The 14,563-nt window shown below is 48.1% G+C and overlaps 1 protein-coding gene across 4 annotated transcripts in view; it reads right to left on the minus strand.

The window, feature by feature from the left end:
• The window catches only part of LOC135557608 (transcription factor HIVEP2-like), a 93,127-nt gene that overhangs the window by 25,399 nt on the left and 53,165 nt on the right, over window positions 1–14,563 (minus strand). For all 4 annotated transcript variants that reach the window (XM_064991046.1, XM_064991045.1, XM_064991044.1 and 1 more), the window contains one exon: window positions 5,382–5,562. The gene's annotated coding sequence lies outside the window, so the exon portion shown is untranslated. The remainder of the gene's footprint in view (window positions 1–5,381; window positions 5,563–14,563) is intronic.

Genomic DNA, 14,563 nt, shown 5'->3' on the forward strand with positions numbered 1-14,563 from the left:
AACGGAAAGGCTCTGGAGCAACGAACCGCCCTTGCTGTCTCTGCCTGGCCGGTTCCCCTCTTTCCACTGGGATTCTCTGCCTCTAACCCTATTACAGGGGCTGAGTCACTGGCTTACTGGGACTCTCTCATGCCGTCCCTGGAAGGGGTGCGTCACCTGAGTGGGTTGATTCACTGATGTGGTCATCCTTTCTGGGTTGGCGCCCCCCCTTAGGTTGTGCCGTGGCGGAGATCTTTGTGGGCTATACTCAGCCTTGTCTCAGGATGGTAAGTTGGTGGTTGAAGATATCCCTCTAGTGGTGTGGGGGCTGTGCTTTGGTAAAGTGGGTGGGGTTATATCCTTCCTGTTTGGCCCTGTCTGGGGGTGTCCTCAGATGGGGCCAAAGTGTCTCCTGACTCCTCCTGTCTCAGCCTCCAGTATTTATACTGCAGTAGTTTATGTGTCGGGGGGCTAGGGTCAGTTTGTTATATCTGGAGTACTTCTCCTGTCCTATTCGGTGTCCCGTGTGAATCTAAGTGTGCGTTCTCTAATTCTCTCTTTCTTTCTCTCTCTCGGAGGACCTGAGCCCTAGGACCATGCCCCATGACTACCTGACATGATGACTCCTTGCTGTCCCCAGTCCACCTGACCGTGCTGCTGCTCCAGTTTCAACTGTTCTGCCTTATTATTATTCGACCATGATGGTCATTTATGAACATTTGAACATCTTGGCCATGTTCTGTTATAATCTCCACCCGGCACAGCCAGAAGAGGACTGGCCACCCCACATAGCCTGGTTCCTCTCTAGGTTTCTTCCTAGGTTTTGGCCTTTCTAGGGAGTTTTTCCTACATTGCTTGCTGTTTGGGGTTTTAGGCGGTTGGTCGGTCGCTCTGCTCGGCCACCTCTTCTTGCCGTCGGTGTGAGAGCTCAAGTGGGAAGACGGGCGTTCACTAGGCATAGCAAACCACACCTTAAGCTGAGGCGTTCACTAGGCATAGCAAACCACACTTTAAGCTGAGGCGTTCACTGTGCACAGCCATGCAATAGCACAAGCAATAATGGCAGTAGTTACATGTTTCCCGCTGATAGGCAGGTGGAATTTCTTACTTTTATTTGCATTTGTTGTTATGAGATACGGCAAAAACATTTGGCATTGAATGGGTAAACATAATCCATCAAATTATAAACATATTGATGTTACAAAAATGGACTAATCTGGGCACTGGGTTGTCTCTTAACAAATCGCTGTGTCACAAATCTCGACTGGGTCGTGCCATGGGTATCAGCCCCATGCCTGATGATGTTCCTGCTGATTGTGATGAATGTTATCTGCTCTTCCAAGAATGCTGGGCCATTATGGGAGGCGTAACCTACGAGCGGCGGTAATAAACAGAATCTCTCTCGGCTGTGCGGAGGTATATAGTCAGGCACTCAGGCCAACAGCACACACATCGCCTCACAGACAGTTGCCCCAGAGACACTGTTTGGCTGTTCACTTATTTGTTTATGAGCTTTTGATCGATGCGTCCATCCAGATCCTCTTAATCAGTTTCTGAACTGGTTTCTCCCTGGCTCTCTCAAAGAAGACAATCACATTCAGAGATTCAGAGTGTTTAATAGTCACGGATTCAGGGGTTTCAGGTGTGATTGAAGGCTTCAGTGACAATCTTCAGCTCCACATTAGTCATTAGTCAGTTAATCAGGCTCCACATTAGTCAGTTACAGAGACCAGGAGCAAAGCTGTCTGTTGGTGTTGGGTAAAGGCCCAGTACAGAGACCAGGAGCAGAGCTGTCTTTTGGTGTTGGGTAAAGGCCCAGTACAGAGACCAGGAGCAGAGCTGTCTGTTGGTGTTGGGTAAAGGCCCAGTACAGAGACCAGGAGCAGAGCTGTTTGTTGGTGTTGGGTAAAGGCCCAGTACAGAGACCAGGAGCAGAGCTGTCTGTTGGTGTTGGGTAAAGGCCCAGTACAGAGAACAGGAGCATAACTGTCTGTTGGTGTTGGGTAAAGGCCCAGTTACAGAGAACACGAGCAGTACTGTCTGTTGGTGTTGGGTAAAGGCCCAGTATAGAGAACACGAGCAGTGCTGTCTGTTGGTGTTGGGTAAAGGCCCAGTTACAGAGAACACGAGCAGTGCTGTCTGTTGGTGTTGGGTAAAGACCCAGTTACAGAGAACACGAGCAGTGCTGTCTGTTGGTGTTGGGTAAAGACCCAGTTACAGAGAACACGAGCAGTGCTGTCTGTTGGTGTTGGGTAAAGGCCCAGTATAGAGAACACGAGCAGTGCTGTCTGTTGGTGTTGGGTAAAGGCCCAGTTACAGAGAACACGAGCAGTGCTGTCTGTTGGTGTTGGGTAAAGACCCAGTTACAGAGAACACGAGCAGTGCTGTCTGTTGGTGTTGGGTAAAGACCCAGTTACAGAGAACACGAGCAGTGCTGTCTGTTGGTGTTGGGTAAAGGCTGTTAAATAAAAACAATTAAAAATAAAAATAAAATCCCTGTACAGAGGAGATCCAGCTCATAATCAACCTTCTCCAGAGACTCAGAGTCCAGCATGATATGTTTAAAAGTATTGCTTGGTTGTAAGTACAGACGATGCTAAAGGGTATGTGTACAGTGTGACCTGTTTGGCCATGCCACCAGCCCAGCGCCTCATCTTGAAGATGAATTAGCCCAGAACAGTCTGTGGACTTTGGACAGGGTTGATGGGGAACAGGGGGTGACATCATTTCCCCCAGACAAGCCAGTCCATCAGCCTGAGTGTGAGTGGAGACACACACGCACACACTCTCCTTCTCTCTCTCCCTCTCTCTCCCTTTCTTTCTCCGTCTTTCAGTCTCTGTCCCTCTCTCTCTCCTCCTCTCTCAGTGAGAGGCCCATCATGGGGTGCAGGAAGACTCCAGTGGTCTAAGCATAGCGCCCGGGGTGTTGAGCCAAAAGGCCGGGCCCCACAGGCTGAAAGCCATTTAGAGAGGGAGAAACAGATCCTTTCAACATGAGGTCATGCTTAATACAACTGACACTCTGGCAGCTCCGCCAGTGTCCCCAGCCTGATATACAGTTACCAATGAAACAAGTGGCCAGACGGACACAGACAAAGCGGAGAGGGTGTAAGTGCTGCCATGCTAAGGACCTGGGGAGGCTAGGTTGAGGGTTGAGGGCAGGGAGGGAGGCAGGGAGGGAGGGAGGAGGGAGGGAGGGAGGGAGTGAGGGAGGGAGGGAGGGAGGGAGGGAGGGAGGGAGGGAGGGAGGGAGGGAGGGAGGGAGGGAGGGAGGGAGGGAGGGAGGGAGGGAGGGAGGGAGGGAGGGAGGGAGGGAGTGCGGTACTGTGGGACTCTCTGGCAGACCGACTGTGGGACAGAGCCGGGTAATTACACCAGGCCTCAGTAATTGAAAATGGCATAGATAAAAACCCATCTCCCTGTGTCTGTGTACAAGCCCTCTGCTCCAACAGGCTGCCTGCTGCAATGCTGGAAAGAGCAACAAAATAAGAGTCGGCAGCAGCATGCTTCCTGGTTGGATTTATGATTATTTCCTGGAGGTGGTAACGGCTAAACATGCATGCTGCGTGCACAGTGGGATAAACCATGTGACCCAGATCTTACTCTTTATGTTGTAGTAGGTGCAGTTAGGGGATTTCTCCAGCTAAGCAGCAGAACTAACTATCCCTAGTTTATTCATGCTCCACAGCTGTAGCCGTTTAATGTACATGTTTCCATTTAGCACTGGATGAAACACATAAAATCCCCCCTATGGAAGGAAAGAGAGGGAGAATAAAAAGAAAGAAATAAAAGGGCTTCATGTTGGTTTTAATTGTCTATGGAAAGACGGTCATATTTTCCACTGGGTAAGCTTGAAAAATTACCTTCATTACATTTTCCACAACATTTTGCAGAAATGTCAGGAAGCAGCTGTAGAGGTACTGATTAATTGTCTTTCTCACTGGTTCCCCCACTTACAACGCCGAGCCCCCGTCTTTGCACCGACGATAGAACTTCATGAGGCATGCTACACTTTAGAGCAACAGAAAATAGGCCACGCTAACTTCTGAAACCACATAACCGTAGGAAAGAAGGCTGCTTCCGTACGGACATCTCAGCTGTGGCTACCTTGGATGGAGGACTTACACAGGCTTAACTAAGCCTGGAAGGCAGCACCCACTACCCCTCCATGCCCCCCCCCCCCTCCCTCCTCCCTCACACAGATCCCTCCCAGCGCTCAGAGTTTGGGTATTATATTCCTAATATACACCACACACCATGTGGACACAACCAATGTATCAAACAGGGTGTTGTACTACAGCGCTGGGGAACTCTAGTGGAACAGTATACCTCATAACTTCAAAATATTTTAAATCCAGTTTCTATAAAGAGAAGGGGAAGGCAAAACAAGAAGGGGATCGTCTGGAGGATGTGATCCTGTAGGACTGGTGGAGGAGGAGGAGTTGGAAGAGGAGGAGAAGCTCAAACATCTGCCACCAATGTGCCTCCCTGCCTGCATGGTGCAACCAGGGCCTCCCTCCTAGACCAAATAAACGACTCTCGTCACTGTCCAAGGTTAACAGCCCCCGCTTACGGCGAGTAAACAGACAGGACCCACAGACACCGCCTACCATGGAAAACCCAGTAAAGTGCTAATACTCCGTAGTTCAGACTTGTTGGAAACGTACACATCAGGGATGTCTAGCACAAATGTCACCAGCTCCACAGCCAACGTGTTTGTGAGTGAATGGACAAACAGTGTGTGTAGTCAAATGGGTTTCCCTTCCCTGAAGAAATAGCTAGCTGCACCACGGAGACATTTGGAGTTGATTCAGGTTAGCCTGACACGGGAGCAAAGAGAGGGTCTTCCATCGTCAAGAGGAGAGGTTTGAGCTGGAGGAGGGATGACAGATGGAGCGTGATGAAAAGTGACAGAATCATTTAGACCATTACATGGCCAGTCAGTTGGGAGTGTGGCTGTCACAGATCGAGAGGATGTTTTAGACCTGTAACAGCAGGGTCGTCTCACAACTGGCCCGATAAACACAGCCATAATCAAATGTGCATAAACAAACACAATCCTATCTGTTTCCTGGTGGTACTGCAAAGTCCCAATGCTAGAAATGGAAAACAAGGCTGAATCATGATATTCTTCAGTATTTATACTTACCTATTGAACAGCCAGTAAATCATGAGCAGTATTTTTATCACCTTTATCAAGAGTCAACCACAACCCATAGATCAGATAGCATCAGGCCTGTCTTTTATATCCCATCTGCTAGCATGCAGCTAAAGCTAACACTCACCCCTTTCCAGATGTGAGGCTCACTGAGACAAGGTGTCTGTTCCTAACACTCCAATTATTTCCACCGCACGCACTCCTGACTCTTGTGTGGAATGTGTGTGTGTGTTTGTACACTCACCTGCGTGATCTCAGGGGACTTGAGTGGTGATTGAGCCTGGCACTGTTTAGGGGTCTTCAGTCTGCTTTGGGGCAAGGGGGGGTTGGGGGGGATCACTGGGTCAGGCTCGTGGGAGGGGGGCAAGAGGGGGGTCCGAGGTCAGGATGACCCCTTGGTAGGGGTGAGGAGACGACACAGACCACTGGAAAGAAACAACAAGAAGAAGACCATTTAGACACCTCCCACAACAATAGAAACCTGCCATAAAAAAATCCAATAGACTGATTTTGAATGGGGCAATAAATCAAACCAAAATTAGCATTGCTCTATCAATCTGCTTTTTTAATTTAACTAAATGGTTCAGTGCTCTGGGTTGACTCCATATAGTTAACGGCACTCCTGCCAAAACATTTTATAGAGATAGATCATAATTCATAGGATCTGAAAGATACAGTATGGTGCACATACAGGAACAGGCAAAATGGTTACGTTGCCTGTTAAAGCCTTTTCAATAGAGCTAGCTATGCCCAGTCTCTTTCTACCCTACATATCTCCCTCTGTTAGGAGAGGTCGAATTGATGCTCTCCTTTCCGACCTGACAAATTAGACCAATCTTATCTGCGTAAAAGAGGAGTGGTCATAATTAGGTTGGTTGTTAATCTAACGGACAGTGAGAAAGAATTAGATCTTTTTTTCTTATCATCCACCGTGAAAACGCCAGCATGAAACTCTGCTCGATCCATTCATAACCTCCTCAGCCGTGGTGACAAATCACAGATATTACATTAACAGAGACCCAGAGAGCCAAGGTCAATGACATATAGCAGAGGCAGCACTCTCTCTCACTCTCGCTCTCTTTCTCTCTCCTTTACTTTCTTTCTCTCTCTCTCTTCTTTGTCCCCCCTCCCTTCTTTATGCACCCCCCTATTTCATTTCATGGCCGTGCTAAAGCCCCGACCCTCGGCCCACTGGCTGGGTCTGCTGCATGAAAGAATATCACTGTGGTTTCGTAATAAGAGGGACTCCTCCCTGATTAAATACAGTACAGTATGGTCACAGTAATCTGTGACCATACTCTCTCACTCACTCACTCTCTCTCTCTGAGAATCAGGCAGACAGAGGTCCACCAGGCCAGGCATGCTGTGGTTTATGTAAGCTTTTCCAGGTCAGAGGGTAGAGAGCCCCCCCCCCCCCTCTAGTAAGGTAGAACACTACTCCACTCTGTCTGACCTAGGGCTGCAGGGGAGGGGAACTCTGAGGCAAGATAATCCAGAATATTTCCACGGAGTTGCATCATAATCTGCAGTGTGACTCTCTCAGCAACAAAAGAGCATAGGCTAGCTTACATCGAGCCATGTTGAATGCCATGCTCCCCTCCAACGCAGGATTCCACCAGAAACTAAAATAAAGACAAGCTATCCTCTCTTTCACACAATGTAATTCAAGGTCCAAAAATGACAGTACTTCTACTAATCGGATTGATATGCCTAATGTACCACCCCAAACTGTTTGAATGCAGTGTCTGGACGACGACACGGATAATATACAGTTGGTGTAACGACTCTCGTTTGTAGAAGGAGACCAAGGCGCAGGAAATAGTACAACTTATATATGATCCCCAATCAGAGACAACAATAGACAGCTGGGAACCACACACACACACGGCCAAAAACAAAGAAATAGAAAACATAGACTTTCCCACCCGAGTCACACCATGACCTAACCAAACATAGAAAATAATAAGGATCTCGAAGATCAGGGCGTGACAGTTGGCTGAGTTCTCTGTGCATCTGCAGGACAGAACAACTATGTCTGGTAAGATTAGGGGTGGGTGTGTGTGTCTATTTGTCAATAACGGCAGGTGCGCCTTGTCTAATATTACAGAAGTCTCAAGATATTGTTCGCCTGAGTTAGAGTACCCCATGATAAACTGTAGACCACACTATTTACCAAGAGAGTTTTCATGTATGTTTTTCGTAGCCGTCTATCTACCGCCACAAACCGATGCTGGCACTAAGACCACACTCAACGAGCTGGTTAAGGCCATAAGCAAATAAGAAAATGCTCATCCAGAGGCGGCGCTCCAAACTCTAGACCACCTTTACTCCACACACAGAGACGTGTACAAAGCTCTCCCTCGCCCTCCTGTTTTTCTAGCACAGACTGGAATAGGTTCCGGGATTCATCCAATGGCATTGAGGAGTATACCACCTCAGTCACCGGCTTTATCAATAAGTGCATCGACAACGTCCTCCCCACAGTGACTGTACGTACATATCCCAACCAGAAGCCATGGATTACAGGCAACATCCCCACCGAGCTAAAGGCTAGAGCTGCCACAGTCATGGAGAGGGACGCTTACAAGAAATGCTGGTACGCCCTCAGACGAACCATCAAACAGGCAAAGCGTAAATACCTTACTAAGACTGAATCCTACTACACCGGCTCTGACATGGCAGGGCTTGCAAACTATTACAGACTACAAAGCAAAACCCAACCGCGTGCTGTCCAGTAACGCGAGCCTACCAGATGAGCTAAATGCATTTTATGCTAGGTTCGAGACAAGCAACATTGAAGCATGCATGAGAGCACCAGCTGTTCCTGATGACTGTGTGATCGCACTCTCCTTAGCTGATGTGAGCAAGACCTTTAAACTGGTCAACATTCACAAGGCCGCAGGGCCAGATGGATTACCAGGACATGCAGTCATGGCATGACCAACTGGTGTCATCACTGATATTTTCAACCTCTCCCTGACTGAGTCTGTACTACCTACAAGTTTAAAACAGATCACCATAGTCGCTGTGCCCAAGAAAGCCAAGGTAACCTGCCTAAATGACTACTGCCCCGTAGCACTCACGTCGGAAGCCATGAAGTGTTTTGAAAGGTTGGTCATTGCTCACATCAACACCATCATCCCAGAAACCCTAGACCCACTCCAATTCGCATACCGCCTCAACAGATCCACAGATGACGCTATCTCAATCGCACTCCACACTGCCCTTTCCCACCTAGACAAAAGGATCACCTATGTGAGAATGCTGTTCATTGACTACAGCTCAGCATTCAACACCATAGTGCCCACAAAGCTCATAACGAAGCTAAGGACCCTGGGACTAAACACCTCCCTCTGCAACTGGATCCTGGACTTCCTGACGGGCCGGCCCCAGGTGGTAAGGGTAGGCAACAACACATCTGCCACGCTGATCTTCAACTGGGGGGTCCCTCAAGGGTGCGTGCTTAGTCCCCTCCTGTACTCCCTGTTCCCCTACGACTGCGTGGCCAAACACCATCATTAAGTTTGCCGACGACACAACAGTGGTAGGCCTGATCACCAACAATGATGAGACAGCCTATAGGGAGAGGTCAGAGACCTGGCAGTGTGATGCCAGGACAACAACCTCTCCCTTAATGTGAGCAAGACAAAGAAGCTGATTGTGGACTACAGGAACCGGTTGCATCACCGCCTGGTATGGCAACTTCTTTGCATCCGACCGTAAAGCGCTACAGAGGGTAGTGCATATGGCCCAGTTCATCACTGGAGCCAAGCTTCCTGCCATCCAGGACCTATATACCAGGCGGTGTCAGAAGAAGGCCCACATTTTTTTCAAAAACTCCAGTCACCCAAGTCATAGACTGTTCTCTCTTCTACCGCACGGCAAGCGGTACCGGAGCGCCAAGTCTAGGTCCAAAAGGCTCATTAACAGCTTCTACCCCCTTGCTGAACAACTAATCAAATGGCCACCAGACTATTTACATTGACCCCCCTTGTTTTTACACTGCTGCTACTCGCTGTTATTTATCTTTGCATAATCACTTTACCCCTACCCACATGTACAAATTACCTCGACAAACCTGTACCCCTGCACATTGACTCGGTATCGGTACCCCCTGTTTATAGCCTCATTGTTATTTTATTGTGTTACTTTTTATTTTATATTTTACTTTAGTTTATTTAGTAAATATTGTCTTCACTCTATTTCTTTAACTGCATTGTTGTCTGTGCCCAATAATATTTGTACCATGTTTTGTGTCGCTACCATGTTGTTGTGATGTTGTAAAGCTACCATGTTGTTGTCATGTGTTGCTGCCTTGCTATGTTGTTGTCTTAGGTCCCTCTTTATGTAGTGTTGTGTTGTCTCTCTTGTTGTGATGTGTGTTTTGTCCTATATTTATATATTTATTTTTTTTCTTCTCCAAGCCCCTGTCCATAAAGGCAGCATATTGCCTTTTGGTAGGCCGTCATTGTAAATAATAATTTATTCTTAACAGACTTCCCTAGTTAAATAAAGCAAAAAATAAATCAAATAAAAAATAGTTGTTTAAGGGCTTGTAAGTAAGCATTTCACGGTAACGTCTACATCTGTTTGTTGTATTCGGCATGTGAAAAATACCATTTTGATTTGATCGCATTTGGCCCACAGAACTTACTCAAAAGTTGCTGCTAGAACTACAAAATGAAGGCCATACCTGCCTCCATAAAACGTTGACAAAAACATGCTTGATAAGGTCCCTCAAATCATTTTCCACTTCCACCCAGTTTGAAAACACCATAACATAACTACAGAAATAACCGGCGGGAACTATTCTGTCTCTCTCAACACTGAAGGTTAGGATAGAATACAAAGCTTTTTTTTCAAAAAGCCAAGTCTCTTGCCAAGTCTGAGCTAGCCGCACATTTCCACCACATACCAAACCCACGGATTGTAGCTATACAGAACATAGATGAATCCTCTTTTGAGGAGAAGTGGGCCATTTGTTTCAATATGGGCCTGTTGGCAGCCTGTTGGCAGCCTGTTGGCAGCCAGAGAGCAGGAGTTCCTCTGAGAGAAGCTGGAGTAAGCGCTGTGATTATTGACTTCTAGTGGGCGATCACAGCTCTTCTTTTTTATCTCTAAGAATCACTACTGGGGCTTGTGAATGACGCGCACGTCCATGGCACCCATTACTCAATGCTGGGATAAATCTGGGAGAGGTCCATTCTCATTTCTGGAGCACGTAAGAGGAATTTAGATAACAAATACTGTAGAGAGGCTCACATAAATACTCATCACTGCACCAAACTGGCAAATAACAGTAAGTTCTCCAGTAAACTCTGAAGCATTTGAACGGCATTTGTTGATTATTAGTCATAAAACAGTTTGAGGAAATATGAAATGTCCTCTTTCCTAAAAAGGGAGCACTGACTGGAAATTGGAAACAAAAAAAGCAGTCCCTCTATTAGAATTAGAGAACTTCCAGTTCCACACACACTTTCCTATCCATTGGCCTTCCTGAGATAATCACTCAAAACAAGTTCCATGTTTATCCTGTACGTTCCGCAGTCCAAAAATACCCCCAGCATTATCCGTGCACTAATTCATCCTCCCTCCTGCCTACTGCAGAGGTGCTGCCGTCACAGCCACACTCATTATTATTGTCTCAGTCTCAATTGGATTACAAGGCATGAGCATTTAATACAACACACATTATGGTACTTTCTAATCTTAATCCCTCTTTCCATTTCTCCGAAACATCAAAAAATCCTGCCACGCTCGTCTGTGTAGCAGCACTGGAGCAGCATAGCGTCGGCACATGGCATGGACTGATACACCACAAAGACAACAGCACTCTGAACGTAACAGCCCTCTTACGTAACCCCTCGATTGATTCTTAAACACTTTCATGTTCTATTTAAAGTACCGCTGTTACTCAACAGAAGATACAAAGTGCATTGTTTGGCGAAGGTATACGACAGGAAAACGTACGTGACAAACTGAAGAAGGCAGAGCCTGAAAAAAACAAACACTGGATGGCATTGTGTTAATCTATAGCAACCAAGGCCAATGTTTACAGTAATTCCCTCACAAAACAGTGCCTGACAACCATTGTCTCTGTTTAAACTGAAGAGATCTGAACTGGGTGCTAGGTGGAGATGAAAAGACCCTCCCTGCTCCCACAACATTATTCAGCTGATAAAAATGTAATGTGTAGTAATACAGGAGAGTTAGTGGGATCATTGGAAGTGGCATTAAGAAGCTAAATGTATCACAGTGTGGGGTACCCTCAGGCCACCGGGCCTGTCATCACCTCCTGCCCTGCTCCCCCCTCCTCACCCTAATCCCTGCCCCTGCCAACGGGTCTGAAACCATGGAAACAGACGAGCGCCCTGTCAGGTGCACCTGCATCGGCCTGACACCTCCTCTGCCCTAGACGACAAACTCCCCCCTCGACCCTCCTCTTTTATCCTCCTCTCTCTTTCTCTCCCCTCCCTTCTCCATTTTCTCTCCTCTCTTCTCCCCAGCCCAGAAACAGCCAGCCCTCCACAGCATGTTGCTTCAGCCGAAGTCCTATTCACCAGGGCAACCAGGGCAGCCGGCCTCCCTAACACGACTGAGATCCCATAATGAAGGGCCAATTAAGGCCATATAATGGGCTGAAGTGGCAGGGAGGCAGGGGGACAAAGCGCCCACCGCCCACGCCTCGCCACGTGCCCCTCTGACACATTTCTCTGGCATCAGTCACGGCCTCACATGTCTGCCGCGTCGCCTTTCACTCGGAGAGAATAGCAGAGCCCCGCAAAAAAAACGAAAAAAACCCACTGCCCACAAATATGCTGCTGCGGGAACAAGGCCCCCTGTGTGAGCGTGTCCTGTTTCAGTACCCTCTTTCTCTTTCTCTCCCTCAACCCTTTCTCTCTCTCCCTTTTCCCCCTCCCTCCCTCCCTCCCTCCCTCCTTCGGCCGTCTAAACTAGTCTGAGTGCTGGAGGATGAGGATCATCTCTCTCTTAATGTCTCTCATTTAAAGTCACACGTCTGTCTTCCATAATTAATCAAAGTCGTCTTAATAAATATGCCTAAACTCCTGTTTCTGCTTTAATTAGTCTCGTAGCCAGGGGCGTTACATAGAGACAATGCAATTACCGTATACTTAATGGGGACACTTAAACATTTATGGGAGGAAACTGAAAAGTACATTTGAAGAATGGCACAATGGACAAAAAGGGGGCAGGATTCAACCCTGTTCCTGTGTTAGAGGTGATGAGGGGAGAACAGAAAGAGAGGGGCTCCACGCTCCAGCACAAAAACACATCAGAGGGTACTGTTGTTTTTCTCTCCCCCTCTCCAGCTGCACATCCCGCCTCCCCTCCTCCCTCCTGTCCACCACTCCAATCCCCATGTCTGTTCTTGACAGGTCAGGCCTGATGGAAAGCACAGCACTGAAGAATGAGTAGTACATCAGCGTGGAATTCAGAGAATAGCTGCGGTCATGACATCAGCGTCACACTTTCTTTCAAGTGGGGGCCCTGAGCGCTCCCCTGACAGCTGAGGTCGAGTGTCGTGTTACTCTTCACAAGAGCCGGGAAATCGGCCTAAGTGGATTTCCTGATGGCGTCGGCAGCCATCTTTCATTTGAGTGGGCTTGACGCTGGTGTTTGTTCTGCGGTGAAGTCAAAAGGAGAGAAGGATCTCTCTGTGTGCTGCTGGACAATAGACAAACGTCTGATCTCGGAGGGAGCTGGTTGGTTGGCCAGGCCTACACATGGATTCCTCCACTCTGAGGCCTTGTCAAGACTGCGGTTTCAATACAATATCCCCTGTGTGTGTGTGTGTGTGTGTGTGTGTGTGTGTGTGTGTGTGTGTGTGTGTGTGTGTGTGTGTGTGTGTGTGTGTGTGTGTGTGTGTGTGTGTGTGTGTGTGTGTGTGTGTGTGTGTGTGTGCATTCCTGAGAGTAAAGAATAACACATCACTTTCCTTTCAACAGCCTTAATACATCTACAGAACCTCAGATCCCATAGCCTTCAGACAGACAGTTTCCCCTAAACGAATCAACAACGATAGTTCAAAGCCTCAATACTAGTTACACTAACTAACACCACTGTGTGAAACCCCAGAGAGGCTCCAGAAGCAGACCAGAACCAGGAAACAATCAGGGTCCGGGAGCCAGACTTCAGCAGGTGTTGCAGAGAGAGCTGGGCCACTGGGCCGCTGCTCTGTAATCAGCGTGTTGGGAGACAGGATTTGGGCTGAACCAAAATGGGAACCGCATGGCCTTTAATGGGCATTAATCACACAGTGAACTCAGTGCTCACTGCTGGGCAAGAGAGAGCGACATGCACGTCCACGCAGCATCCGGGAACAGATAATCAGTGTCATTTTCTCAACCAAATCACGTCTCCAAATCAATGTGTCTTTCTGTGGCTGTGATGGAGGGGGGGGGGGGGTAATGTTTCGACACACTCACACTAACACAGGCCCCAGACAGCGTCACGCCATCAGAGGTGTGGGTGGGGTGAGCTGACGGCCCAATGACACCCACTATGGTTGTCATGTCCAAAACAAAGGAATGAGGATCCGTTCCCACCCTCCCTCTCCTCACTAGATCTCTCGTTGTCCCTCTGGGGGCTGTGAGGATACCAGGTTCAGTGGGGTCTGTTAGGGGTGAGTCCACGTACCCCCCCCACCCCCCCGAAAAACAACCTAGCCACGCCATGATAACTAGCCTGGGCTGCCTGTGAGTCTCAGCAGCAGCAGCAATAGCAGCCGGCATCCCCGCCAAGCCTACTCCTGTTATATGAGGTGGGATCTGGCCCTGCGCTCCTCTGAGTCAGCCTGTTAAACCTATCAAGGCCCCGTCTGTCCAGTTTCCACTAGTTTCGCCTCCCAATACACACCCGCCCCGCACTTTTTTTTCTCTCTGTCTCACTCTCTTTTTTTTTTATGAAACTTTGGGGTTTTTAAGAGCACCGAGGAGCATCTGGTGGGATTTCTGGTGTGCTGGGGCGGAATTCTCTGGGCTGAAATGAGAGCTTTATGGCTGTGTAATTGATGGGCTCGGGGACGGGCAGCACAACAGCAGCACATACCCATATCCTGTACTAGCCGGTCCCCCGTTTTATCGGGTCCCACTGGAAACATGCTGATTGACACTGAGGTTGAGGAGACAGGGGACTCTGTGCACTTCAACACATAAACACTCAATCATAAGTGGTTTGCAGCCAGAGAAGGTGAACATTTTCATATTGTTGGCGTCAGCTTCTCCAGTCAGACGCTAGCCATCTTTGCTTACACAGAAGTGGTCACAACACAAGGGTACTCCAAATCAACTGCCACCACAAGACTGTTCCTTATGATGCAAATTAAATTCCACCATACATACTGTCTGGCAATATATTATTAACAAGTCAGACCACCTTATTCCTATAAATCTTGTTCCTCCAGCC

The sequence above is a fragment of the Oncorhynchus masou genome, chromosome 16 (genome assembly GCF_036934945.1).
Source record: "Oncorhynchus masou masou isolate Uvic2021 chromosome 16, UVic_Omas_1.1, whole genome shotgun sequence".
Taxonomy (NCBI): domain Eukaryota; kingdom Metazoa; phylum Chordata; class Actinopteri; order Salmoniformes; family Salmonidae; genus Oncorhynchus; species Oncorhynchus masou.